Here is a 27,115-nt window from a genome sequence, read left to right on the forward strand (position 1 = left end):
AATCCAAAAAACACAAAATAATAAATGTCGGAGAGGCTGTGGAGAGATTGGAACACTTATACACTGCTGGTAGGAATGTAAAATGATACAACTACTTTGGAAATCGATTTGGTGCTTCCTTTAAAAGCTAGAAAGAGAACTACCATACAATCCACCAATCCCACTCCTTGGAATATATCCTAGAGAAATAAGAGCCTTTACACAAACAGATATATGCACACCCATGTTTATTGCAGCACTGTTTATGATAGCAAAAAGATGGAAGCAACCAAGGTGCCCATCAACGGATGAATGGATAAATAAATTATGGTATATTCACAAATGGAATACTACCCATCGATAAAGAACAATGATGAATCTGTGAAACATTTCATAACACAGAGGAATCTGGAAGGCATGATGCTGAGTGAAATTAGTCATTTACAAAAGGACAAATATTGCATAAGACCACATTATAAGAACTTGAGAAATAGCTTAAATGGAGAAGAAATTATTCTTTGATGGTCACTAGAGGGGGAGGGAGGGCGGGTGGGAGGGAGGGCGGGTGGGAGGGGGCATTCACTAATTAAATAGTAGATAGGTGATGGGAAAGACAACACACAATACAGGTGAGGTCAGCACAACTAGGCTAAACCAAAAGCAAAGAAGTTTCCTGAATAAACTGAATGATTCAAAGGCCAGCGTAGTAGGGGCAGGGTTTTGGGGACCACGGTCTCAGGGAACATCTAAGTCAATTGGCATAATAAAATCTATTAAGAAAATATTCTGCATCCCACTTTGGAGAGTGGCGTCTGGGGTCTTAAATGCTAGCAAGCGGCCATCTAAGACGCATCAATTGGTCTCAACCCACCTGGAGCAAAGGAGAACACCAAGGACACAAGGTAATTAGGAGCCCAAGGGACACATAAACCAGAGACTACATCAGCCTGAGACCAGAAGAAATAGATGGTGCCCAGCTACAACCGATGACTGCCCTGACAGGGAACACAACAGAGAACCCCTGAGGGAGCAGGAGACAGTGGGATGCAGACCCCAAATTCTCATAAAAAGACCAGACTTAATGGTCTGACGGAGACTAGAAGGACCTGGGTGATCATGGCCCCCAGACCTTCTGTTGGCCCAGGACAGGAACCGTTCCCAAAGCCAACTCTTCAGACATGGATTGGACTGGACAACTGGTTGGAGAGGGATGCTGGTGAGGAGTGAGCTTCTTGGATCAGGTGGACACTTGAGACTATGTTGGCATCTCCTGCCTGGAGGGGAGATGAGAGGGAAGAGGCTGTTAGAAGCTGCCGAAATGGACACGAAAAGAGAGAGTGGAGGGAGTGAGCGGGCTGTCTCATTAAGGGGAGAGCAATTGAGAGTATGTAGCAAGGTGTATGTAAGTTTTTGTGTGAGAGACTGACTTGATTTGTAAACTTTCACTTAAAGCACAATGAAAATTTTTTTTTTTTAATTAATAATCAAAACCTTGGTAAATGGTTCCAAGCCTGGCAGAAAAGTTAGTGAACAGGGTAGTATAGATAATTCAGAAACAGACTTTACTACAAACCGTGTTCAATATATGATAAAAGGAACATCATCGGGAAAGGAAGCTGTTCACTGAACAATGTTTATATAACTCACCTATAACTATTTAGAAAAAAATAGAGCATATTTCTTCTCTACTCTTAGTTTGTCAGAACAGGTAAATCAGTGTCAAGATGCCTGCCCCTCTGCCTTTGCTTCTTTGCACCTGTATGTGCCTCCTTGTTGGTCACACCTCATTCTTCTTTATAGCTAAAAATAATCCATTAGAATGCACCGTCATTTATTTAGTGAATTCCCTACTGTTGGGCAATTAGATTGTTTCTAAATGTGTGCTATTGTAAATGATGTGGCAATGGGTACTCTTACACACAACATCATTTTGCATGTGTTAGTATATCTACAGGATAAATTCCTAAATGCAGAATTCCTGACTCAAAGGGCATGTGCGTTTCTATTTTTAATAGATACTCCCAAATTGTCCTAGATTTAGGATTACAGGTTATTTTTAACAAGGAACACACCTACCAGCAATGTAAGTGATTGTTCGTTTTCATACCCTCTTCAACAAGTGGATTACTAAACTTTTTGGTCTTTGTCCACCTGAGAGATGAAAATGGAAAATGTGTTTCTTTTCTTGCCTCAGGATATGTAAGTTTAATCTTTAAATTGCTCCCCACAAACCCCTCAACTCATTCGTTTAAATAGTTCTAAAGCCTTTACCACATACGAAGACCTGTCCTAGTCACCCTTTTGCCCTACAAAGCAAACATATTTCTCCAAAATCGTATGTGATTTATAATTCCTCCAGATGGGCGTCTGGGGTCTTAAAAGCTAGCAAGTGGCCATCTAAGATTCCTCAACTGATTCCACCCCACCTGGAGCAAAGGACGATGATGGACATCAAAAACACAAGATAAATATTAGCCCGAGAGACAAAAATGGCCACACAAACCAGAGGCTCCATCAGCCTGAGACGAGAAGAACTAGATGGTGCCCAGCTACCACCAATGACAGCCCTGACAGGGAATACAACAGAGAGTCCCTGACAGAGCAGGAGAAAAGTGGGGTGCAGAGCTTAAATTCATGTAAAAAGACTGGACTTAATGGTCTGACTGAGACTAGAGGAACCCCAGAAGACCTGGCCCAGAACTAAAACCATTCCCAAAGCCAACTCTTCAGACAAAGATTAGACTGGACTATAAGACATCAAATGATACTCGTGAAGAGAGTACTTCTTAGCTTAAGTAGATACACGAGACTAAATGGGCAGCTCCCATCCAGAGCCAAGATGAGAAAGCAGAAATGGATAGGAGTTGAAGTTGGATGGACACAGGAAATCCAGGGTAGAAAGGAGGAGTGTGCTGTCACATTACTGGGAGAGCAACTAGGGTCACATAACTATGTGTATATAAATTTTTGTATGAGAAGCTAAACTTGAGCAGTAAACTTTCACCTTATAACCCACTGCCGTCCCTATAGGACAGAGTAGAACTGCCCCATAGAGTTTCCAAGAAGCGCCTGGCAGATTTGAACTCCCGACCTATTGGTTAGCAGCTGTAGCACTTAACCACTACGCTACCAGGGTTTCCATTTCACCTTAAAGCACAATTAAAAAAAAAAAAATTCCCCCAGATGACCGGGATTTGTATAACTCCTGATACCTTAACTGCAGAATAATAAAACCTGAATAATTTTGAGGTTTTAGAGGAACAAATAAATAATGCTCCTGCCCCAATTCTATCCCCTACCCCAACCCCACCCAGTTTCAAGTTGGGACCAATTAATAGACAGTTATGGGATTCAGACAGATGGAGATCAAAATCTCTGCTTTATTTCTAAGAAAGTGGATTGGAGTCTGAGGTTCAAGCATGGAAACAGATGGGTTTCCTAATATCTCCCCAAACTAAAAAAGAAAAAAATAATTAAACCCACACACCCTCTCACAAGCAGGCCTGGACAAATCCAGGTCTCCTCGTAGCAATGGCCACTTATTACAGGACCTAAAAGGACAGCCAGAGCAGTGACGGTTCATTGGTAGAATTCTCACCACCCATGCAGAAGACCTAGGTTTAATTCCTGGCCAACATACCTCGTGCTCATCTACCACCTATCTGTCAGTGGAGGCTTGCATGTTGCTATGATGCTGGACAGGTTTAAGTGGAGCTTGCAGACTAAGACTAGGAAGAAAGGCCTGGCAATCTACTTCTGAAAATCAGCCAATGAAAACCTTATGGATCTCAATTGGCATAGTATAGCTCATAAAGATTATGTTCTACAACTGAGTTTGGTGAGTAGTGTCTGGAGTCTTAAAAGCTTCCAGGTACTTTCTAAGGTACAACTATTGATCCCTACTCATCTGAAACAAAAGGGAAAGAAATAAATCAAAGACTCAAAGAAGAAACTAGTCTACAGGATTAATAGTCTACATGAACCATGGCCTCATCTACACTAAGACGGGAAGAACTAGATGGTGACCAGCTGCCACTACTGACTATTCTGATCAGAGCCACAATAGATGGATCCTGATAGAATGGGAGAAAAATGTGAAACAGAACCTCAAATTCTTAAATAATCCAGAGTTACTGGACCAATTGAGACTGGAGGATTCTCCAAGACTATTGCCTTGAAATACTTTCTAAACCTTGTACTGCAACAAACCCCTGAGGTAACCTGTTAGCTAAATAACAGATTGGCTCACAAAATAAAGACTATCACTCATGAGTTTTGTGCTCCTTTAAAAAACCATCTATGTGAGACTGAATGGTCAATAATTAAAACAAAGATGAGAAGGTAAGGGAACAGGGAAACTAGATTCATGGAAACAGGACAACCAGAACAGAAATGATGAGAATGTTCATGCATTGTGAAGAATATAACCAATGTCACTGAACAATTTGTATAGAAATTGTTGAATGGGAAACTAAACTGCTGTGTAAACCTCATTGAGAACACAATAAAGTATCATTTTTAAAAAACCTTGTGGATCACAGTGATCCAACCTGTTGTGCATGGGGTTGCCATTAGTTGGGCTGACCTGAGGACAACTAACAACAGGAGGAAAGCGTGTTTGCTAAGGACAGCCTTGCCTGAGGGAGCCTGCAGAAGGGCCAAGCCCCGTGCTGGACCCGACCAGAGTAGCTGGGCAGGGAGGGGAGGAGGGGGCCTCATCAAAAGGGCCACAAGTGCCCCTCACTGTATTTTTCTCTTTCCTGAGGGAAGGAAGTTCTTCTTCTCCCTCTATGGAAATGTGAGAAGAGGGTGCTAAGAATACTCCACTAATTATCTAACCCTGTTGAGGGATACACATACTCATAGTGACCCTATAGGACAGAGTAGAACTGCCCCTTAGAGTTTCCAAGGCTGTAATCTTTACAGAAGCAGACTGCCACATCTTTCTCCCTCGGGGTGGCTGGCGGGTTCAAACCACCAACCTTCTGATTAACAACCGAGTGCTTAACCACTGAGGAGTTGGAATTGACTGACAGCAACAGGTTTTGGGTGGGGTTGGGTTGAGAGATAAAATTATTACAAAAATGGAATCTTTCAGGGAAAAAAATTTTAAATGAAAGCAACACATGTTGACTGAGAATTTACTTTTGCCAGACTCTAGTTTAGGACTTGGGACTATGTAGATGAATAAAACTCAGATCTTACCTTCTACAAAGTTAATTGGAGCCCTGCTGGCACAATGGTTAAGCACTCGGCTGCTAACTAAAATGTTGATGATTTGAACCCACTCAGTGACTCCACAGGACAAAGACCTGGCAATTTGCTTCCATAAAGATTGTACTCTGTCACATGGGGTTGCTGTGAGTCAAAGTTGACTTGTCGGCACCTACCAGCAACAGCAACATAGAATCCATGTCCTAAAAGAGAGGTAACCATATAAATAAATCATCATTATGCAAACTCTAATTGAAGCAGGTAAAAAGGGGTGACGGAGGGAGCGATCGCTTAAGGCATACTAATTTTTCTGTTTAGATGAAAAACTTTTGGGAATAGAGGTGATGATGGCTGTACAACATGGTGAATATGGTTGATGTCACTGAACTGTACACTTAAATATGGTTAAGATGGCAAAATTTTTGCTATATATATTTTATGATAATATATATGTATATATACATATACATATATTTTCCTTAAGGAATGAAAAAGGCTTAGTTAGCAAAGAAGGTGCTGTGAGCTGCACTATGAGTGGGGGCTTGTGGGTCATGCAGGAAGAAAGAGCCATGTCAGAGAAACAGCAGTTACAAAAGTACAGAACGGAATCAGGTTGTGTTTAGGGCACAGGAAATATATTTGTGTGGCTACAGCAAAGTGGGGAGCCCTGGTGGCGTAGTGGTTAAGAGCTCAGCTGCTAGCCAAAAGGTTGGCAGTTTGACTCTACCAGCTGCTCCTTGGAAACACTATGGGGCAGTTCTACCCTGTTCTAGAGGGTTGCTATGAGTCAGAATTGACTCGATGGCGATGGGTTTTTTGGTTTAGAGCAGAGTGGAGTGAAGGGGGTGGGAAGGACAAGAGGAGCTATGAGATGAGGCTGGGAAGGTACTTGGAGCCAGATTGAGAAAACTTTGTAAGCCACGCTGGGGAGGTTGTGCTCTTAGGCCAGGGAACCCTCTAATGCTTTAAGCAGAATTGACATGATCCGATTTGTTTCCGAAAGATCTGGCAGCAAACCGGAAAGATGCATTGGAAAGAGAGAAGAATCAAAGGCAGAGGAACAGGATAAGAGTTAACGAATCTCTTGGTCCAGGAGAAAGAGGTTAGGAACAAAGATAATAAAGGAAAGGAAACAGAATCGACAGACTTTCACAGGTAGACTGGTCAAGGCGCAGATTGACTAGACACAGGAGGACAGTGAGAAGGAGCAAAGGGCAAATGGGTGTTCTGTTTGCATGCTGGGACCAAGCTGAGACTGGAGGAAGGAGAAGAGCAGCCATGGGGGAGGAAAGAATGAGTTTAGTCTTGGACATGTTTTGTTAGAATTGCCTAAAATATACCTGGTAGGATACATCCAGTGGGTGTCTAGAAATATGAATCTGGAGCTCAGGAGGGAAGTCAGGGTGTCAATAGACTGGGCAGTTCTTGGGACACGGGCCATAGGGGAAGCTATGGCAATATAGTAAGAGCCGTCTGCTGCAAAAGCAATGAAGCTTCTGAGAGAAAAGGAGTTGTGCAAGAGAGCCAAACAGGCAATGCACCTCAGCAGAGGGGATTTCAATAGAGGATGGGTAAGGATTAACCTTTCACTAACCATAAAAAAACCAGTTGCCATCGAGTCATCTCCAACTCATGACTACCCATGTGAGACAGAGTAGAACTGTGTTCCGTAGGCTTTTCAGTCATTGATTTTTCAGAAGTAGACCTCCAGGCCTTTTTTCAGAGGTGCCTCTGGGTGCACTCGAACCACCAACCTTTCGGTTAGCAGCAGGGCATGTTAACCATTTACATCACCCAGGGATTCCTCAACTAGCCATAAAAAACCAAAACCAAGCCCGTTGCCACCAAGTCAATTCTGACCCATAGCAACCCTATAGGACAGAGTAGAACAGCCCCATGGTTTTTCCAAGGAGCTGCTGGTGGATTTGAACTGCCAGCTTTTTGGTTAGCAGCCGCGTTCTAAACCACTGTGCCACCAGGGCTCCCAACTAACCATGGAGGGGATAAAATTCTTCTTCCTAGATGCCCAAGACCACCCTGCATCTTTAGAAGGGGTAGTTCTCTCACCCATGCTTTTCGTATAACTGTCACCTCCTCTGGAAATGTTGCCAGGTAGAAACCCCAGGTTCTGCTAGCTGAAACTCATCTCAGCCAATAAATGAGAGACTGAGGAGGGAGAGTGGAAAGGTGACATTATTTCATTGTGCAAGGAAAGGAAACAGTTGGGGCTACTGTGGCCAAGACTGCTCAGCAAAGGTGAGGGGGAAGGTTACTTTTAAGGGGTTACAAGTAGGAAGTTTGCACAAGTTACATCAGCAACATTCTTAATCAATTAATTCTTAATCTACGAAGGCACAATGGGGTTTACATATAACTTCATGCATCACATGTTTAGAAAATGGTGGTTAAACTCCACCCAGAGGTGGGGAGATTACTATGCATGAGGTATTTAATGAACTAAAAGGGTATCCTGAATGTCAACATGGTGCCTAAACCAGTTTCCACCAATTTCCTCTAGTTTGGGGGCAGCAGTTAAGAAGAAGGGAACCAGGATTTTAATGTAAAGCTATAGGCCATACCAAGCAAAGGAACCAGGATTCTAATGTAAAGCTACAGAGCATGCTAAGCAAGCTGCTTGAGGCAGTGGAATTCTCTGCAGCCTGGACCACTGTCTTAACACTGCCTGGAAAACTGGGTGAGAATGAGAAGGACAGGAGGACCACTCAGCAGAGAGCCCCAGCTTCCTTCTGTGTCTCTCTCTGGAAGGAGCGTCTCCTCCTTTGCCATAGAATAAAGGACCAGAGACCAGCACAACTCTTTAAGAGTACTTTCCCACAAAAACTTGCAAATACTCCTTGTTTGCAAGCAACAGAAGGAGATCTAATCTCCTTGTTTGTGGTTTCTCATCAGCTATGCCTGCTCACTCTATCAGCAATTCTTGCCAAAATCTTCCTTGCCCACACCATCTGCTCCCGTCAACAGCCTGGCTATCCTTTATGCTCACCTTTCTTTAGCCATCAGATATTGGCACAAGCTGGTCCACGTGCCTAGAACATCCCAGTTCCTTTCAATACAATTTCTGTTTATTTCTTCAAAATCGTGCTTAAGTCTTACTGGGTCTGTGAACATTTCCTTCATTTTCTGAGTACAAACCCAACAGACCTAGCACTCTCATCTATTTTTTACTATAAATTTGGTCTTTGTTAATTTTTTATTTTTTTTACAAAATCACATTTGTAGTAGTTATTTGAGGGAATAAGCAGACTTTTCTAGAAAATGTTCTGCCTCTAGACACAATATTTAATTCATTCAACTGACTAATATTTATTGATCATCTACTTGTTAGGTGCCAAACATGATGGAAATTTTAAAATAAATGGAAGTAATCAAAGAAAAAGCATTCATAACTACCCCCCTGCCTAGTTTGGTAGATCTTGCTAAAGTAGCTTACCTCCTTCCCTACCTATTAAACAGAGAGAAACGAACACAATAGTAAATATATGTATACACACACACACACACATATATATTAATGGAAACCCTGGTGGTGTAGTAGTTAAGAGCTACGGTTGCAAACCAAAAAGGCTGGCAGTTCGAATCTACCAGGCACTCCTTGGAAACTTTGGGATGGTTCCACTCTGTCCTGTAGGGTCGCTAAGAGTCAGAATCAACTTGATGGCAATGAGTTTTTTTTTTTTTGTTGTTGTTATACATATAAATATATATCACATATTTATATATTACGTATATAAATATTAATATATATATTAAAATTGGGAGCATCATTTTGGACATCCTGTTTCAAAAGCATGATTTTTCTTTTCTTAATTAGAAAAACAATATGTTCCTGGTGAAAAAAATTTTTCTTTTTTTTTTTAATTCTAATCACCCATAGTCGTACCACCCAAAAAGCAACCACTGCTAAGATTTGTGTGTATCACTTTCCAGGCTTTTTTCCAATCCATTTTTGGGGAGATTTGCCTAAATAAAATGTAATATCTTGAACTTGAAAGTTCATAGTTCACTCTCTTACAAGTTTTACCAATTGCTGCTGAATCAACTCCAACTCGTGGTAACCCTGTGCGTCAGAGTGGAACTGTGCCCCGTAGGGTTTTCAATGTCTTATTTTTCAGAAGTAGATTGCTTGGCCTTTCTTCTGAGGTGCCCGTGGATAGACTTGAACCGCCAACCTTTGGATTAGCTGCCAAACACGTTAACCATTTGCACCACCCAGGGACACCTTTTATAAGTTAACATTATGGTATAAATTACCTTCTAGTAAGCCTCCATTGTTGAACAGTGTCTTTGTGACAGGGCAAAACTAGACATCTCCCCTCTCATTTGTTTCCCCAATCCTTCCACATGCCCCTATAAATAGGGGAGAAATCCTGGGTCCTCACAACTTGTCCTACATCTCTGGCCCTCTCTCACCCTCACACAGGTGATCAGAGCTCACCTCATTCTTTGCCTCAACAGAAGAAGCTTAAAAAAGCAGGAAGGTGGTGGACATTTGACAAAGGCCCTAGGCTGTAAAATTTGGAAGAGCCAAGTATGGATTAAGGTACAGGGACATCCATATCTCTATAGAGAAGAGTTACAAGTCTAAGGGAATAAGGTCTGGCAGCAAGAGATCCTAGACACTGAGACAGGAAGAAATAAAAGGGAGAAGACTGTGGAAAGTGAACAGATATCTAGTAGAGAGGAAGGGGATGGGTCCAGGTGTGACACCCTTGACTACTGAGGGTGTCCTTTCTCCTCCCTGGTCAATGCAGAAAATGGTGGTATCCTTGTGTGGATTTTACTGTACTAGGTGACTAGGCCCTGGTGGCGAAGTGGTTAAGTGTTGGGCCATTAACCGGAGGGTCAGTAGTTAGAACCCACCAACCACTTCATGGGAGAAAGATATGGCAGCCTGCTTCCCTAAAGATTACGGCCTTAGAAATCCTGTGGGGCAGTTCTACTCCACCCCATCAGGTCACTATGAGTCAGAACGGGTTCGACGGCAACCCTTGGGTTTAGGAGACCAGGAACATCTCTCTGAGGGCTGTGATCCGAGCGGAGATGACTACAATATGCCCCATCTCAAAGGCCCCTAAGTTCCCACCTTTTCCATTTCCAGAAGATACTTAGACACAAACTCTGCAAGACAGAAGAGGGGTCTTTCATGTGGGTCACACTTGTAACACAGTGATACCTCCCAGGACTATCAAGGACGAGGGAAGGAAAGCAAATCCCTGCTACCTCAAGCTACCTGCTCAGGACATTGTCTCATCTTCATGTCTTCAAGAAAGACACAGGCTGTTTTTAGAAATGTCAAAGATAATTGCCCCTACACAAAATGGCCCCCGAATACTAAACAACTAGGCATTCCATTTTTCTACCTTCATCTTCAAGGCAGTGGTTGCCTACCTTCTCTGCACATCAGAATCACTGAGGGAGCTGCCAGGAGTTCCTGGGTAGGGCCAACAGTTAAGCACTTGACTACTAATGGAAGGGTTGGTGATGAACCAAATCCACTCAGAGGCACCTCAGAAGACAGGCCTGGCACTCTGCTTCAGAAAGGTCACAGCTTTGAAAATCGTATGGGGCACTGTTTTACTTCGCACATGTGGGGTCACAGGAGAAAGATGTGGCAGTCTACTTCCGTATCAACTTCTGTATCAACTTCTGAATCAACTTAACAGCAACTATCAACAAGAGGGAGCTTCGGAAATACCAATGCTTGTGTCTAACTCCCCAGAGGTTGTGACTTAATCGGTCTTGGGTGTGGTCTAGGGGACCTGGTGGCACAGTGGTTAAGAGCTCGGCTGCTAACCAAAGGTTAGCAGTTCGAATCCACCAGTGACTCCTTAGAAGTCCTATGTGGCAGCTCTACTCTGTCCTATACAGTCGCTATGAGTCAGAATCAACTGGACGGCAACGGGTTTGGTTTTTTGGTTTGGGTGTGGCCTGAGCTTTGGAATTCATAAAAGATATTAATGTGCGTCAGACAAGTTTGGGAACTATTGCTTTAACGTCGCAGTCTTAAAAATCACTTCTCCTTGTAGATGGTCAATTGCAATGGCCTGGGACAGCTCACCTCCACTCATCTCTAATCTGATACATTCTGGAAAAGGTGTCTAGAATACATCCAAAATAAGGGGAAATCAATTTGGAATGAGCCAAGCAAAGTGAAAGTAGAATCAAAACTTTTTTTTTTTTTTAACATCAAGTGTGACTTCTCAAAACCTTAGCTTTTTTCTGGATAGCTAAGACCACCAGATAAATGTACAACCATCTCCATATGTGTGATGGATTATGTGATTATATATGCAAAGCTTATAGATGTCATTGTTGTTGGCTGCCATCGGATCAGCCCCCTACTCACTTGGTCCCTATGTACAAACAGGGTCAGATTTCAGAGGTAGATCACCAGGCCTTTCTTCCTAGTCTGTCTTAGGCTGGAAGCTACACCCAAACCTGTTCAACATCACAGCAACATGCAAGCCTCCTCTGACAGATGGGTGGTGGCTGTGCACGAGGTGCATTGGCTGGGAATCGAACCCGGGTCTCCTGTATGGAAGGCAGAGCTCTACCACTGAACCACCAGTGTTCCCTGCTTATAGATAGTTAGCCAAAAAGTGATGAGTTCAAACTAAAATGCTGTCTTCTCTTCCTTTCTCACCTTCATACAAATTTAGAGTTTAAGCAACTTGGGAGCAGGTATCATATCTTTAATTTGTCATAGTGTGGCATCTTGAAGGGAAGCTTTACACCCAGGAAGTTCCCAGTTAATGCTGCGACTGTTCCCTAACTCTCCTGTCGCTGGCTCTCCCAGAGCTGGTTAAGGGGCCAAGGACCAGCCATGGCTCTCAAGTGACAAGGCACCCCTTCTCGAAGCAATGCCTGGGATCCTTCTTGGGGAGACCAAACAGGATCGCTTCTCAATTAAAATATTCCAGATGAGGACTATTATCTGTCCCCAGTGGGGGGGGGGGGGACACTGCCTAATTAGAGAGCTAAAAGCAATGAGTTCACCTCACAGCTTCCACTCAATGGCCCTATAAATGAGAAAACAATTATTTTAATCCTTCCAAGCAGGAAGCTGCCCAAAGCTAGAACAGGTTCACTAAGCATCCTTGAGAGACCTGGGCCAGAGAGAGAGCTGGTACTCAGATGTCAGCTGATGCAATCTGAGGACATTCCCCAGAAGACATACTCCTCACTTCTGAGTATAAGAAAATAAATTAAAAGTTTAGGAAAGCAAGTCTAAACATCATACTACTACTTTGACTTCAGAGATAAAAGGTCCATCCCATGATAGGCCTGCTCAGCATCCAATAAAGAGTGAGGAGGCCATGACAGCATGGCTCCCACCACTGGAAGAGGAGAACATTCCGTTGGCTCCACTGTCGCAAGTATACATTCTTGCCCTCTGCCTTTCCTTTTTTTTTTTTTAAACACCTCGTTTAAAAACTTTTCTTCTCTTATAGTAGAGTCCTGTATAGAGACTCTCAATACATAGGACATCATGTTTGGTAGAAGACCAACAAGAATAAGGCAAATCCTCAATGAGATGGATTGACACAATGACTACAACAACGGTCTCAAACACAACAAGGATCATGAAGATGGCACAGGACCAGGCAATGTTTCATCCTGTTACATATCAAGTCCCCATGGGTTGAATCCAACTTGACAGCAACTAACAACAACAACAACAATGATGTATTTAACATAGCACAGAATCGCAATTGCGGTTGTGTTTTACCTCAGTGTGCTACAGTCATTTCACACATTTGTGGAGATAGACCAGTTGGTGGGGGAGGGAACAGTTAACAAACAAAACAATAAGGTATTACAAGACTCTGAAAGAGTCACAAATGTGGTGGTATCATGACACAGATTAGACCTGTGACCACCTTCTGCGGACAGATCGTTCCGAGTAGCTTTATTGCTGTCGTTGTTGTTTGCTGCCAACAAGTTATCCCCCGACATATGGTGATATCATACAGTGGAACAAAACGCTGCCTGGTCCTACACCATCACTATGATCTGTGGTGGATCGGACCGTTGTGATCCACAGGGTTTTCACTGGCTGTTGTTCAGAAGTAGATCACCAAGCCTTTCTTTCTAGTCCACCTTAGTCTGGAAGCTCTGTTGAAATCTGTTCAGTACCATAGCAACAGACAACCTCCACTGACAGACAGGTGGTGGCTGTGCATGAGATGTGCTGGTTGGAATCCAAACTGGGCCTTCTGCATGGAAAAGCAAGAATTCTACTGCTGAACCACCACTCTTCCAGCCTTTTCATAGAAGGAAGGAACCCTCGGACCATTTTTCGCCCTGAGCCCTTCTCCTGCTTTCTCAGTACTTCATAACTGTGGCGTTAGTGACTGTTCTGTCCTCTGAATGGCCTTCATTTCCATGGCACCACTCTCTCTAGGTCCTCTCCCTAAGTATCTGGCTGATTCTTCTTGGTCCTTTTCTCTTTTCATTTTGCCTTTCTGGGTGACCTCTTACACTTACTTCCATGACATCAGCTGTTACCTGTAACAAGATGATTTCCAGAAGTGTGTCTCTAGCTGAAATCTACATCCCATTGTTTCCTGGACATAGACCTGTCCACGGCAGAGATCCCTTAAACTCAGCATGCACAAAGCTAAGTTCATCATCTTGTTCCTACATTTCCCGTTTATTCCTTGTCTTTGTGACTAGCACCATCATCCCCCCCCATCAACCAAGCAATAAATTAGTGTCTATGTTTGGCTCTTTGTGCTCACCCCCTACCTCCAATTTATCAATTTGTTTCAATTAGATATTGCATTTGGCTGATGGTAACAGATAGAAATAACAGTGACTTACACAAGACAAGGAGTTATCTTTTTCTCACTGAGTGTGAAGTTCAGAGGTAGACTGCCCAAGATTAGTAAATTGGTTCCACTATGTCATCAGGGCCCTGGAGTCCTGTCTTTCTTCTCTGTCCTCCTTTTCACATGGCTTCCATCTTTAAGAGGACATCACGATTACAAGATGGCTGTTTCCAAGTTCCAGGCAGAAAGAAAAAGAGGGAAGGGGCAATTAAGCCAATTCCAACTGAGTAAGTCCCCTTTAAAAGTTCCCCAGAAGTTCAGTTCACCACTCTCATTAGTCACCCCTGCAAGGAAGTCAGGGAAATTTAGGTTTTTAGCCGGTGGCTGTACTACCGGTAATGCAGAAGATCTATTCATTAAGAGAAGGAGTAGGATGGCTACTGGGAAAGCAAGAGAGAAATCAGTGCCACCCATTCTGCTTGCTTAATATCTTTCAAATTCATCTCCTAACATACTGAGTTCAGACATTCATCACTTCTCCAGTAGGTTATCTCAATATCCTAGTTAATCTTCTTACACACTGCCCGTGCCTCCCAAATTCATTCTTCACACAGCTGCCTTAACAGTCCTTCTTAAATATGAACCTGATCTAGTCAGTCCCCACTTAAAAGCTTTCTGAGCTTCTCCTTAGCCTTCAAGATAAAACCCAAACTGCTTTGCATGGCTTTAAGCCTTTCCTCATCTGAATTAAAACCACTCCCGAGCCTTCTCTCTCCTCTCTTCCTCCAAAAAAATACTAACCACTATTTCTCCCCTGAACATCTCAGTTCTCTCAGGCCATCCCATCTCTACAATGCTTTCTCCCTGTCTGGAATGCAGGCATTTTCATGTGTAATCAAGGATTAGAGATTCAAGGAAGTGCCCCCATAGCATGACCGCCTGTTCATATAGTGAAAAATCATCAGCAAAATATGTAACTATCAATGTATAAAAAACACAACAGACCTAACTTCTCTGTCTCCAGGAATAATTTTTTCTCTATCAAGGAAGAAAGTTGTTTTTGTTTTTGTTTTTTTGTACTTTAGATGAAGGTTTATAAAACAAGCAAGCTTCTCATTAAACAGTTAGTACACACACTGTTTTATGACATTGGTTAACAACCCCACGACATGTCAACACTCTCCCTTCTCAACCGTGGGTTCCCTATTACCAGCTTTCCTGTCCCCTCTTGCCTTCTAGTCCTTGCCCCAGGGCTGGTGTGTCCCTTTAGTCTTGTTTTGTTTCATGGACCTGTCCAATCTTTGGCTGAAGGGTCAACCTCAGGAATGACTTCATTACTGAGCTGAAAGGTTATCTGGGGACCATAATCTCAGGGTTTCTCCGGTCTCTGTAAGGCCAGCAAGTCTAGTCTTTCTGAGTTAGAATTTTGTTCTACGTTTTTCTCCAAGTCTGTCTGGAACCCTCTATTGTGATCCCTGCCAGAGCAGTCAGTGGCGGTATCCAGGCACCATCTAGTTGTACTGGACTCAGTCTGGTTGAGGCTGCAGTAGTTGTGGTCCATTAGTCCTTCGGACTAACTTTCCCTTGTGTCTTTAGTTTTCTTCATTCTCCCTTGCTCCTGAAGGGGTAAGAACAGTGGAGCATGTTAGATAACCACTCACAGACTTTTAAGACCCCAGAAGCTACTCACCAAAGTAGAATGTAGAACATTTTCTTTATAAACTATGTTATGCCAATTGAGCTAAATGTTCCCCAACCCCATGGTCCCCATAGCCCTTAGCCCAGTAATTCAGTCACTCAGGGAGTTTGGATGTGTCTATGGAGCTTCGATGACCTTGCCTTGGACAAGTTGTGCTGGCTTTCGCAGTATTGTGCACTGTCTTACCCATTGTAAAAGTTATCGCTTGTCTATTGTTTGTTTACTGTTTTTCCATCCCCGTCTCTTCCCTCCCTTGTAACCATCAAAGATTGTTTCTTTTTATGTGTAAACCTTTTCATGACTTTTTATAGTAGTGGTCTCATACAATATTTGTCCTTTTGTGCTTGACTTATTTCACTCAGCATAGTGTCTTCCAGATGCATCCGTGTTATGAGATGCTTCATACATTCATCGTTGTTCTTTGTTGTTGTTGCTGTTATAAGGTGCCGTCGAGTCGGTTCAGACTCATAGCGACTCTATGCACAACAGAACGAAACTTTGCCCGGTCCTGTGCCATCCTTACAATCGTCGTTATGTTTGAGCCCATTGTTGCAGTCACTGTGTCAATCCACCTCGTTGAGGGTCTTCCTCTTTTCTGCTGACCCTGTACTCTGCCAAGCATGATGTCCTCCAGGGACTGATCCCTCCTGACGACATGTCCAAAGTATGTAAGACACAGTCTCGCCATCCTTGCCTCTAAGGAGCATTCTGTCCACACTTTTTCCAAGACAGATTTGTTCATTCTTTTGGCACTCCATGGTATATTCAATATTCTTCACCAAAACCACAATTCAAAGGCGTCAACTCTTCTTTGGTCTTCCTTATTCATTGTCCAGCTTTCACATGCATATGATGTGATTGAAAATACCATGGCTTGGGTCAGGTGCACCTTAGTCTTCAGGGTGACATCTTTGCTCTTCAATACTTTGAAGAGGTCCTTTGCAGCAGATTTGCCCAATGCGATGCATCTTTTGATTTCTTGACTGCTGCTTCCATGGCTGTTGATTGTGGATCCAAGTAAAATGAAATCCTTGACAACTTCAATCTTTTCTCTGTTTATCATGATGTCACTCATTGGTCCACTTGTGAGGATTTTTGTTTTTTTTTGAGGTGCAATCCATACCGAAGGCTGTGGTCTTTGATCTTCATTAGTAAGTGCTTCAAGTCCTCTTCACTTTCAGCAAGCAAGGATGTGTCATCTGCATAATGCAGGTTGTTTGTTAATGAGTCTTCCTCCAATTCTGATGCCCCGTTCTTCTTCAATATAGTCCAGCTTCTCATATTATTTGTTCAGTATACAGATTAAATAGGTATGGTGAAAGAATACAACCCTGACGCACACCTTTCCTGACTTTAAACCAATCAGGATCCCCTTGTTCTGTCCAAAACTGCCTCTTGATCTATGTAAAGTTTCCTCATGAGCACAATTAAGTGTTCTGGAATTCCCATTCTTCACAGTGTTATCCATAGTTTGTTATGATCCACACAGTCGAATGCCTTTGCATAGTCAATAAAACACAGGTAAACATCCTTCTGGTGTTCTCTGCCTTCAGCCAGGGTCCAGCTGACATCAGGAATGATATCCCTGGTTCCACATCCTCTTCTGAAACCGGCCTGAATTTCTGGCAGTTCCCTGTCCATATACTGCTGCAGCCGTTTTTGAATGATCTTCAGCAAAATTTTGCTTGCATGTGATATTAATGATATTGTTCTATAATTTCCACATTTGGTTGGGTCACCTTTCTTGGGAATAGACATAAATATGGATCTCTTCCAGTCAGCTAGCCAGGGAGCTGTCTTCCATATTTCTTGGCATAGACGAGTGAGCACCTCCAGTGCTGCATCTGTTTGTGGAAACATCTCAATTGATATTCCATCAATTCCTGAAGCCTTGTTTTTCGCCAATGCCTTCAGAGCAGCTTGGACTTCTTCCTTCAGTACCATCGGTTCCTGATCATATGCCACCTCTTGAAATGGCTGAATATCGACTAATTCTTTTTGGTATAATGACTCTGTGTATTCCTTCCATCTTCTTTTTATGTTTCCTGCATCGTTTAATATTTTCCCCATGGAATCCTTCACTATTGCAACTGAAGCCTTGAATTTTTTCTTCAGTTCTTTCAGCTTGAGAAACCCTGAGCGTGTTCTTCCCCTTTGGTTTTCCATCTCCAGCTCTTTGCACATGTCGTTATAATACTTTACTTTGTCTTCTCGAGAGGCCCTTTGAAATCTCCTGTTCAGTTCTTTTACGTCATCAATTCTTCCTTTTGCTTTAGCTGCTCGACACTCAAGAGCAAGTTTCAGAGTCTCCTCTGACATCCATCTTGGTCTTTTCTTTCTTTCCTGTCTTTTCAGTGACCTCTTGCTTTCTTCATGGATAATGTCCTTGATGTCCTTCCACAACTCATCTGGTCTTCGGTCACTAGTGTTCAATGTGTCAAATCTATTCTTAAGATGGTCTCTAAATTCAGGTGGGATATACTCAAGGTCGTATTTTGGCTCTCGTGGACTTGCTCTGATTTTCTTCAGTTTCAGCTTGAATTTGCATATGAGCAATTGATGGTCTGTTCCACAGTCAGCTCCTGGCCTTGTTCTGACTGATGATACTGAGCTTTTCCATCATCTCTTTCCACAGATATAGTCAATTTGATTTCTGTGTGTTCCATCTGGCAAGGTCCACGTGTATAGTCACCGTACATTGTTCTTTAGGGTTGCATAATACTCCAATTTGTGTATGTACCAGAGTTGGTTTATCCATTCATCTGTTGATGGGCATCTAGGTTGTTTCCATCTTTTTGCTATTGTGAACAATGGTGCAACGAACATGGGTGTGCATACGTCTTTTTGTGCGATGGCTCTTATTTCTGTAGGATATATTCCTAGGAGTGGGGTTGCTGGATCATACACTATTTCTATTTCTAGCTTTCTAAGGAAGCACCATATTGTTTTCCAAAATGGTTGCACCATTCTGCATTCCCACCAGCAATGCATAAGGGTTACAGTCTCCCCACAGCCTCTCCAACAGTTGTTATTTTCTGGTTTTATTGATTCGTGCTAGTAATACCAGGGTAAGATGGTATCACATTGTGGTTTTAATATGCATTTCTCTAATGGCTAGTGATTGGGAGCATTTCCTCATGTGCCTATTAATCGCTTGAATGTCTTCTTTGGTGAAGTGTCTGTTCATTTCCTTTGCCCATTTTTTAAGTGGATTATTCATCTTTTTGTTGTGGAGGTGTTGGATTTTCCTGTAGATTTTAGAGATTAGGCCTTTGTCAGATTTGTAGTAGCCAAAATTTTTTTCCCCAGCCTGTAGTTTCTCTTGTTACTCTTTTGGTGAAATCCTTTGATGAGCATAAGTGTTTAATTTTTAGAAGTTCCTAGTTACCTAGCTTATCTTCTGGAGTTTGTGTGTTGTCAGTTATGGTTTGTTTCCTGTTAACGCCATGTATTAGGGCCTGTGGTATTAATCCTATTTTCTCTTCTATGATCTTTATAATTTTTGGCTTTATATTTAGGTCTTTGATCCATTTTGAATTAGTTTTTGTGTATGGTATGAGGTATGGGTCCTGTTTCATCTCTTTGCAAATGGACATCCAGTTTTGCCAGCACCATTTGTTAAAAAGACTGTGTTTTTTCCATTTGATGGACTTATGTCCATCAGGTGACCATAGGTAAATGGATTTATATCTGGGTTCTCAATTCTGTTCCATTGGTTAATGTATCTGTCGTTGTACCAGTATCAGGCTGTTTTGACTACCATAGCTATATAGTAGGTTCAAGGTCAGGTAGTGCGAGTCCTCCTACTTTATTTTTCGTCTTCAATAGTGCTTTACTTATCTGGGGCCTCTTCCCTTTCCGTATAAAGTTAATGATTGGTTTTCCACTTCTTTAATGTTGCTGGTATTTGGATGGGGATTGCATTGTATTTGCAAGTTGCTTTGGGTAGAATTGTCATTTTCACAATGTTGAGTCTACCTATCCATGAACATGGTGTGCCTTTCCATTTATGTAGATCTCTTTTGGTTTCTTACAGTAGTGTTTTGCAGTTTTCTTTGTATAAGTCTTTTACATTCCTGGTTAGATTTATTCTTAAGTTTTTTTTTTTTTAGGGGTTATTATAAACGATACTGTTTTCCCTATTTCCTTTTCATTGTTCTTTTTATTGGCATATAGGAATCCAACTGATTTTTGTATGTTTATCTGGTATCCTGCTACTCTGCTGAATCTTTCTATTAGTTTCAGTAGTTTTCTCATGGAGTCTTTTGGGTTTTCCATGTATAGTATCATATCATTAGCAAATAGGAACAGTTTACTTCTTCAGTACCAATTTGGATGCCCTTTATTTCTTTTTCTAGCCTTATTGCTCTAGCTTGGACTTCCAGCACAATATTATCAAGGAAGAAATATTTGGGAGACTTTTACCCATCACTTCTTTGAAGGCCTAATTAGTCATATAAATTCAGATCTCCACTTGAGGAGTAGGAGGAAGAAGAAGATGAAACTTCCCACTTGAGGAGTTGATCTTATCAACTGAGACAACCATATATAGATGAAAGTAGACCAAATATTTCCATGAAAGAAAAAGTGAACAATGATGAAAAAGAGCTGTATCCTTGAAACATTTCCTGCAATATAAATTTGCCAGCCTGGCTCCTGACCCAAGAGGTATGATTTGTGGACAAGAGCAGAGAGAATCAAGAAAAGCAACTGGCTAATTTAAGCCCAATGTGAAGTTGCTTTTCCTACTGTTCTTGAAATTGAACTGCTTTCCTGCAGATACAAGGAAAACATCACAGTAAAAACGTTACATTCCACTGTGGGAAACAGTTTGGTGTTTCCTCAAAGAAGTTGAACATGGAATTGACACCTATGCAATTCCGCTCCTAGGTGCATACCCAAAAGAATTGAAAGCAGGGACTCCAACAAATACATGTTCATAGCAGCATTATTCACAATAGCCAACGGTGGAAACAACGCAAGTGTCCACCAACTGGTGAATGGATAAACAAAATGTGGTACATACATATAGTGGAATATTATTCTGCCATAGAAAGGAATAAAGTTCTAATACATGCTGCAACATGAATGAACTTTGAAAACATTATGCTGAGTGAGAGAAGCCAGTCACAAAAGGGTAAATATCATATGATTCCATTTATAGGAACTGTTCCAAATAGATAAATCCATAGAGACTGATAGCAGGTGAGTGGTTGCCAGGGGCAATCCTGAATTGCAGCAATCTTTTTCGGGTACCTAGAAATAAGGGCCACTCTGGTGGCACAGTGGTTAAGTGTTAGACTGCTAACCAAAAGTTTGGCAGTTCAAATCTACCAGCGGCCCTTTGGAAACCCTATGAGGCAGTTCTACTCTGTCCTATAGGGTCACTATGAGTCAGAATCAACTCAATGGCAAAGGGTTTGAAACAAGGGACTTAGAAACAGGAGTCCCTGACTGGGGCAAATGGTTAAATGCTTGACTACCAGACAAAAGGTTGATGGTTCAAACCCATCTAGAGGTGCCTCAGAAGACAGGCCTGGTGATCTTCTCCCAAAAGGTCTTAGAAACCCTATGAAGTAGTTCCAATCTACACATATGGGGGTCACTATGAGTTGGAACTGATTCAACAGTAACTAACAAAGAAACAGGACCAAGGCGTGATGATTCAGTTGTAGAATTTCTGCCTCAAGTTTAATTCCCAGCCAATGCACTTCATATGCAGTCACCGCCCATCTATCAGTGGAGACTTGCATGTTGCTGTGATGCTGAACAGGTTTCAGTGGACCTTCCAGACTGAGACATACTATGAAGACAGATCTGGTGATCTACTGGTGAAAACTCTATGGATCACAATGGTCCAATCTGCAACCAGTCATGGAGATAGTGTAGGACCAGGCAGCTTTTCATTCTGTTGTACATGGGGTCCCAATGAGTGAGGGCCAAATGAATGGCAGCTGACAGTAACAGAAATAGGGCCATCAAGACTAGAATACTTTTGTGTGATCTGGGATAACCATCACCCTCAAAACACTCACCCAGGAGAAACCAGTGATGGATGAGTGCAGCCCCTGAAATGCCCATCCCTTTGTACCATTACGAAGGTCCAGGGATAGCTTGAAGTTGGCCAGCTCCAGTTCGTCAAATGCCGTGGCCATGTTATTGGCTTCCTACCTTTCTTTTCTTCTTGTCACCTCTACTTCTTCAACGTTCATTGACAAGTAATATGGTAGGAAAGCCCGGCACCTTTACAGAGCTCGAGCGAGTTTTTACATCTAGCGCACAATTGGCTCATTAGACATCTCTTAATTGAAAAGTGGGGCTCCGGTGACACAGTGGTTAAGAGCTTGGCTGCTAACCAAAAGGTTGACAGTTCGAATGCACCAGCTGCTCCTTGGGAACCCTATGGGGCAGTTCTACTCTGTAGAACTCTGTAGAGCTATGTAGTTCTACTCATAGAGTTGCTATGAGTCTGAATCGACTTGATAGCAATGGGTTTGGTTTAGTTTTAATTGTAAAGTGGGAGTACCTGGTGTTGCAAACAGTTAAGCACTAGACTACTAGCCGAAAGGTAGGTGGTTAGAATTCACCTAGAGGCACCTAGGTAGACAGGCCTGGTGATCTGCTTCCAAAAGGTCACAGTCTTGAAAAACCTATGGAGCACAATTCTACCCTGCACACATGGGGTTGCCATGAGTTGGAGACAACTGGACAGTAACTAACTACAACAGCAATTATAAAGCACTTTCTTTGTTAAGAAAGATAACTCACAGGTCCACTACCGTTTTTGCTTGAAGGTTCTTTGCTTGGTAGTAAGAACTTGGATGGCTCTTCTTTAGCCTTTGGATATGCCAAAGTCATCATGAAACTAAAGTAAAAAAAGAGCTAGAGTGAATAACACAGCACTCAGTGGCATCGTTAATTATGTGGGCCTCTAACAACAATTTTGGAACAAGACCAGGTATAAATCAATAAAATACAGTAGATCTTGGATTTTTTTTCTGTTCTGCAAGCTATTCCCTGCTGCTTTGAGGAGAAGGTTTCTTTAAGTGAAGTTCTATAGAGGTTGCATGTGTTCGGGAGAAAAATGGGAAGATGAGGAGATTTGTTGCACTTAGGCTTTTCTTAGCTTTCAAGTTGAACTTTTGTCTCCCACTTTTCACTGCTTAAAGGTGAACTAGATAAATGCTACATCCTGGGGCCCCCGCTTGTGTCTGTTTCAAAGATGAGGTCACCATCTCTTTATTTCCTGCTCAAAGGTAGTCAGCCAGTGGTGGGTGAGAGCAGGGGCCTATCTATGGAAAATAGCGCCTATGGCAATTAGTTTTAAATTGCTGAATGATCTCTCACAGCTGGCAAAGGAGACTGCAATGGCCAATAGAAACTGCTCAAGCGGCACCCCTCCTCAAGCAGCGCCCAGGACACATGCACTACCTGCCATGCCTTAGTTATACCTCTGAGTGAGAGACCGCTTGCTGGAAGCAGAGGAAGGTGGCCTGATGAATCATTTTTCTCCCCTCTCCCTACTCAATGGCAAACAACTGACTTAATTTCTTTGTGTCTCCTGGAAAGACTGTCATCTGCTTACTAAAGTACTACTTGCGGTTTTAGTTGCAAAGTGCTTGTGGGTATAGGAAAAAGGGGAATTATGTCGGCTACAGAGTCTCTGGGTGGTGCAAACAGTTAACGTGCTTGGCTACTAACTGAAAGGTTAGAGGTTCGAGTCCACCCGAGGCACCTTGGAAGAGAGGCCTGGCGATCTACTTCTGAAAAATCAGCCATTGAAAATTCTACGGAGCACACTTCTTTGACACAGATGGGGTCATCAAGAGTCAGAGTAAAGGGCAAACTAGTGCTTAACTGGTTGTGGTATGTTGGACACATTTTTCTTGATCTTCTTCAGAAATAGTGGGAAGTAAATATCCACCAGTAAATATGGTATCCCATCTACCATTCCAAGAACTTTACATATCAATTTGTTGTTAGTATGAGTTGCACAGACTTCCCCAGGGGGGCATTTATTAATATTTGATTCACCACAGAGAATACGAACAAAGCAGGCCAAAGTTGCCATGCCTGATGCAACTTCTTTTAGGATTGATTCATTGCTGATGTAAGAACTCCTGGGAGTCTCACAGGTAAAATCACCTAGGAAGGCTGAGTGGAAGGGGTGAGGCTCTTCGTTTTTGCCACCAGCCTTCTATCTGTGCTTTGAAATCCTTAGGCCTTTCTTTTCTTTGGATGTCTGCTACTCACTATGTTTAAATTAGAAAGCTAAAGGAGAAGGGAGCATGTCAAACTGGGGTGGAACAAAGCCTAGGACACTTTGGGGACAAACAGATGTTTGAAGGAAATAACCACATGCCCGTCTCTTGAGCACTTATCTCTGAGGTTTGCATTATTCCATCTATTTGAGAAAAATAACACAGCAGCAGAAGGCACTTTCTTTGGGGAGGAGAATGGGGGTAGAGAATGGGAAAGTATATTTAGTATACTTTTAGTATACTCAGAAGGTATATTGAAGAACACACTCAGGGATATTAACTCAAGCTCTTTGGAAACTGTTAGCGCTGATTTGCTTACTTGCACAATCCAAACCAAAGAGCTAGATGCAGTTATATCCCAGGCCCTCCAACGTGACTGCGGGAAGTTCCGAAACAGCTTCTGAAATGACTGGACATCGATCATGACGTTAGCAATGTTTTCCACAAAAGCTTTCTCCCCCTCATTCAGCTGCAGTCATTCTGATGAAAAGGCTGAGACGTGGAGGCACATCACCACTGTATAAAAAGGTCATTTTATCCTTGACGTGCCAGCCTTCCCAGTGAGAAAGAATAGCAGTAATCATTCATATTGAGTATTGTTTTGACTCAGCTACTTCTTACTAGGTTTTCTTGAAACTGACGTGCAGTCTTAGCATGGAAAGTTCCAGACTTCGGGTTTGTTTTCAAAAGAAACCAAATCTACAGCTCAGTAATGAAGTGTTGGGCCACGAAATACTTCAACTCCCAGGAAAGCCCCTTAGACTTAGGTAAAATTTGTTCTCTTCTCACCTGTGGTATTTCAGCAGAACTTGTAACCATTAAAATGTTTCTACCCAATAGCACCACAGGAATGGCCCCTGGACTCATTCTTGGACTCCATAACTGGCAAACATCAGGGTGAACTGAAAGAAAAAACATATAGACGGAGAGTTATGCGCCAGTCTGTGTGAATGATGTTTTCTGTTTCGTGACCATCTATTCAGCAGAGAGATTATACCTTCCTTTTCTTTTCCTTTGAAAAGCTAATTCCAAGTTTTCTCTATCTATGCCATCCCGTCACCTAAGGAGTCATGAAGGTTTAGTAACAACAACACCAAAAAAATTCCAGTTCAGATTGTTTTTTTTTCAAATTGGTTTTCTAAATGCAAGGGACAGTGACCAAAGAACTGAAAAACAAAAAGCTTATTTCTAAATTCTCTCATTTTCCTACCTTTAACACAGAGAGCACTTCATTTAAGACTCTCAGGCAGGACACACATCTGGTCACATTCCTGCATTTCCTTTATTGATTGCCATCAACCATCCCATTAAAAGGAAATGGGTGAGCCAGGATAGCTCACTTTAATTTTTAAATCATAATAGTTTGTGGTGAGAGGAGGCCCATCTAGGAAAAGATAGGCCCAGTAAGTGGCAATGAGGAGAAGAGCAAAAAATAAAATAAGATTTTCCCTTTCTAGCCTTATCCCAATTACATTGAAATGAGGGGAGCTGTCTCTCTTTTGAGTCAAGAACCAATGAACTTGGCAGATGGAAAAGCCAAAGAAACTTGAACTGCTCTAAGGAAGGTCCCTTTTATTAAGATGCAGGACAAAAGTTGGAAACCAAGGTCTCCCCTCTTTATCTAGGTTTCCCACAGGAGACATGAAGAAACACTTGAGAACTTACCCTGGCTGCTCTCCCACAAAATGGCGGACATCCTCAGGGCAAACCCGTTCAAGGGAGGCCCAGGTCACCTTTAGATACTGAGACATACAATCATTGTATCCTCTTTAAAAATGTACGGATATGAAAAATAGACCACAGTCATTCTTTGGTATATTGTGTAATTTTTCTACACAAACCAGGGCTTTGAAGGGATTTAATGGGAGCAGCAGGCGAGAGAGACAGGATCCAGTGAGTCATCTCAACTTCCTGCTAAACACAGGAACCCTACACAAGCTAGATATGTCTCAGATTTTTGCTGGGGGATTTCCTTATCAATCAGCCTCAGATTTCTATGGCTTGCTCCTTCCTGCTTTTACTTTCTCCTGGTACATCACATTGGTCTGAGCTCCTCCTTGGTCCATAAATAACATCATTGTGTTATGCTACCATTAGGTTTTTTAAAGTCAGCAGCCTGCACACAGCCTCACACAATAAGATAACAAACACTTCTCCTAACTGCATTCCTGTGGCACTGAGCTGAGGTGTTCAGCTACTTAAAATTTTAAAAATAGTGATATTTTTATAACCATGGGAGAAGGAAATTAAGTTAACAGATAGAATGTTCTCAACTCCAGGTTTTTCTCTCATAAATTTTCCTTAAAGCTTTTAGTTACTGTGATCTCTTAGAATAATAAAAAAAAAAAAAGAACAAAAAGAAAAGTTGGAAAAGGATGTTAGTCTGTAATCCTAAACCTGAAAAAAACCAAACCCATTGCCATCGAGTTAATTCCGACTCATAGTGACCCTATGGGACGGAGTAGAACTGCCTCATAGAGTTTCCAAGAATGCCTAGTGTATTTGAACTATTGTCCTTTTGGCTAGCAGCCATAGCTCTTCACCACTACACCATCAGGGTTTCCCTGCAATACTAAGGAGCAAGAATAATATGATTTACTTTTCTGAATCAAATTTACTCCATTTCCAGTCCTCACCTGCCTGGCTGGTTGAAAATTTGGCCTCAGTCATTACTGGAGCTCTTTTCTGCTTCCAAGGCATCTTGAGTGCTATGTGCTACCAGGACATGGAGGAGCTAGGAGCAGGGAAGGAAGGGTGCCAGGTGCTGAGCAGTGGAGGCTGCCATCTTAGCCAGGTAACACTCCTCCCATCCCCACTACTGTTGAGCACTGGTTGCCTAGCAAGGTCCTAGGCATTCTACTCTGAAAGGACTCAGAGATGCCCCCTTGTAGTTACTGTCTCCACAGTCCCACCAATGGGACCCTCACCCCTTCTCTACAGCCAACCAGCCACATCCTTAGGGAACTCTGCCCAAGAGGGACCCAGGACCTTCTTCATGATTGGTGTTATGGACTGAATTGTGTCCCACCAAAATATGTGTTGCATTTCTTTGTGTTTGTGTATGTAATCCTGTTTGGGAATAGGGTTCTTCTTTTGTGATGTTAATGAGGTCATACCAGTGCAGGGTAAGTCCTAAACCTATTCACTTCTGAATTATAAAAAGGACAGTT

At 42.3% G+C, this 27,115-nt stretch overlaps 1 long non-coding RNA gene across 1 annotated transcript in view; it reads right to left on the minus strand.

The window, feature by feature from the left end:
- The window catches only part of LOC111752384 (uncharacterized), a 39,285-nt gene extending 13,116 nt beyond the window's left edge, over nucleotides 1–26,169 (minus strand). The window contains exons 1-4 of the long non-coding RNA XR_002787334.2: nucleotides 25,611–26,169; nucleotides 24,735–24,847; nucleotides 22,453–22,549; nucleotides 14,038–15,603 (exon numbers count right to left, since the gene is read on the minus strand). This is a non-coding gene — a long non-coding RNA (uncharacterized LOC111752384). The remainder of the gene's footprint in view (nucleotides 1–14,037; nucleotides 15,604–22,452; nucleotides 22,550–24,734; nucleotides 24,848–25,610) is intronic.
- Nucleotides 26,170–27,115: the final 946 nt, after the last annotated feature.

The sequence above is a fragment of the Loxodonta africana genome, chromosome 1 (genome assembly GCF_030014295.1).
Source record: "Loxodonta africana isolate mLoxAfr1 chromosome 1, mLoxAfr1.hap2, whole genome shotgun sequence".
In the NCBI taxonomy this organism is placed as follows: Eukaryota; Metazoa; Chordata; class Mammalia; order Proboscidea; family Elephantidae; genus Loxodonta; species Loxodonta africana.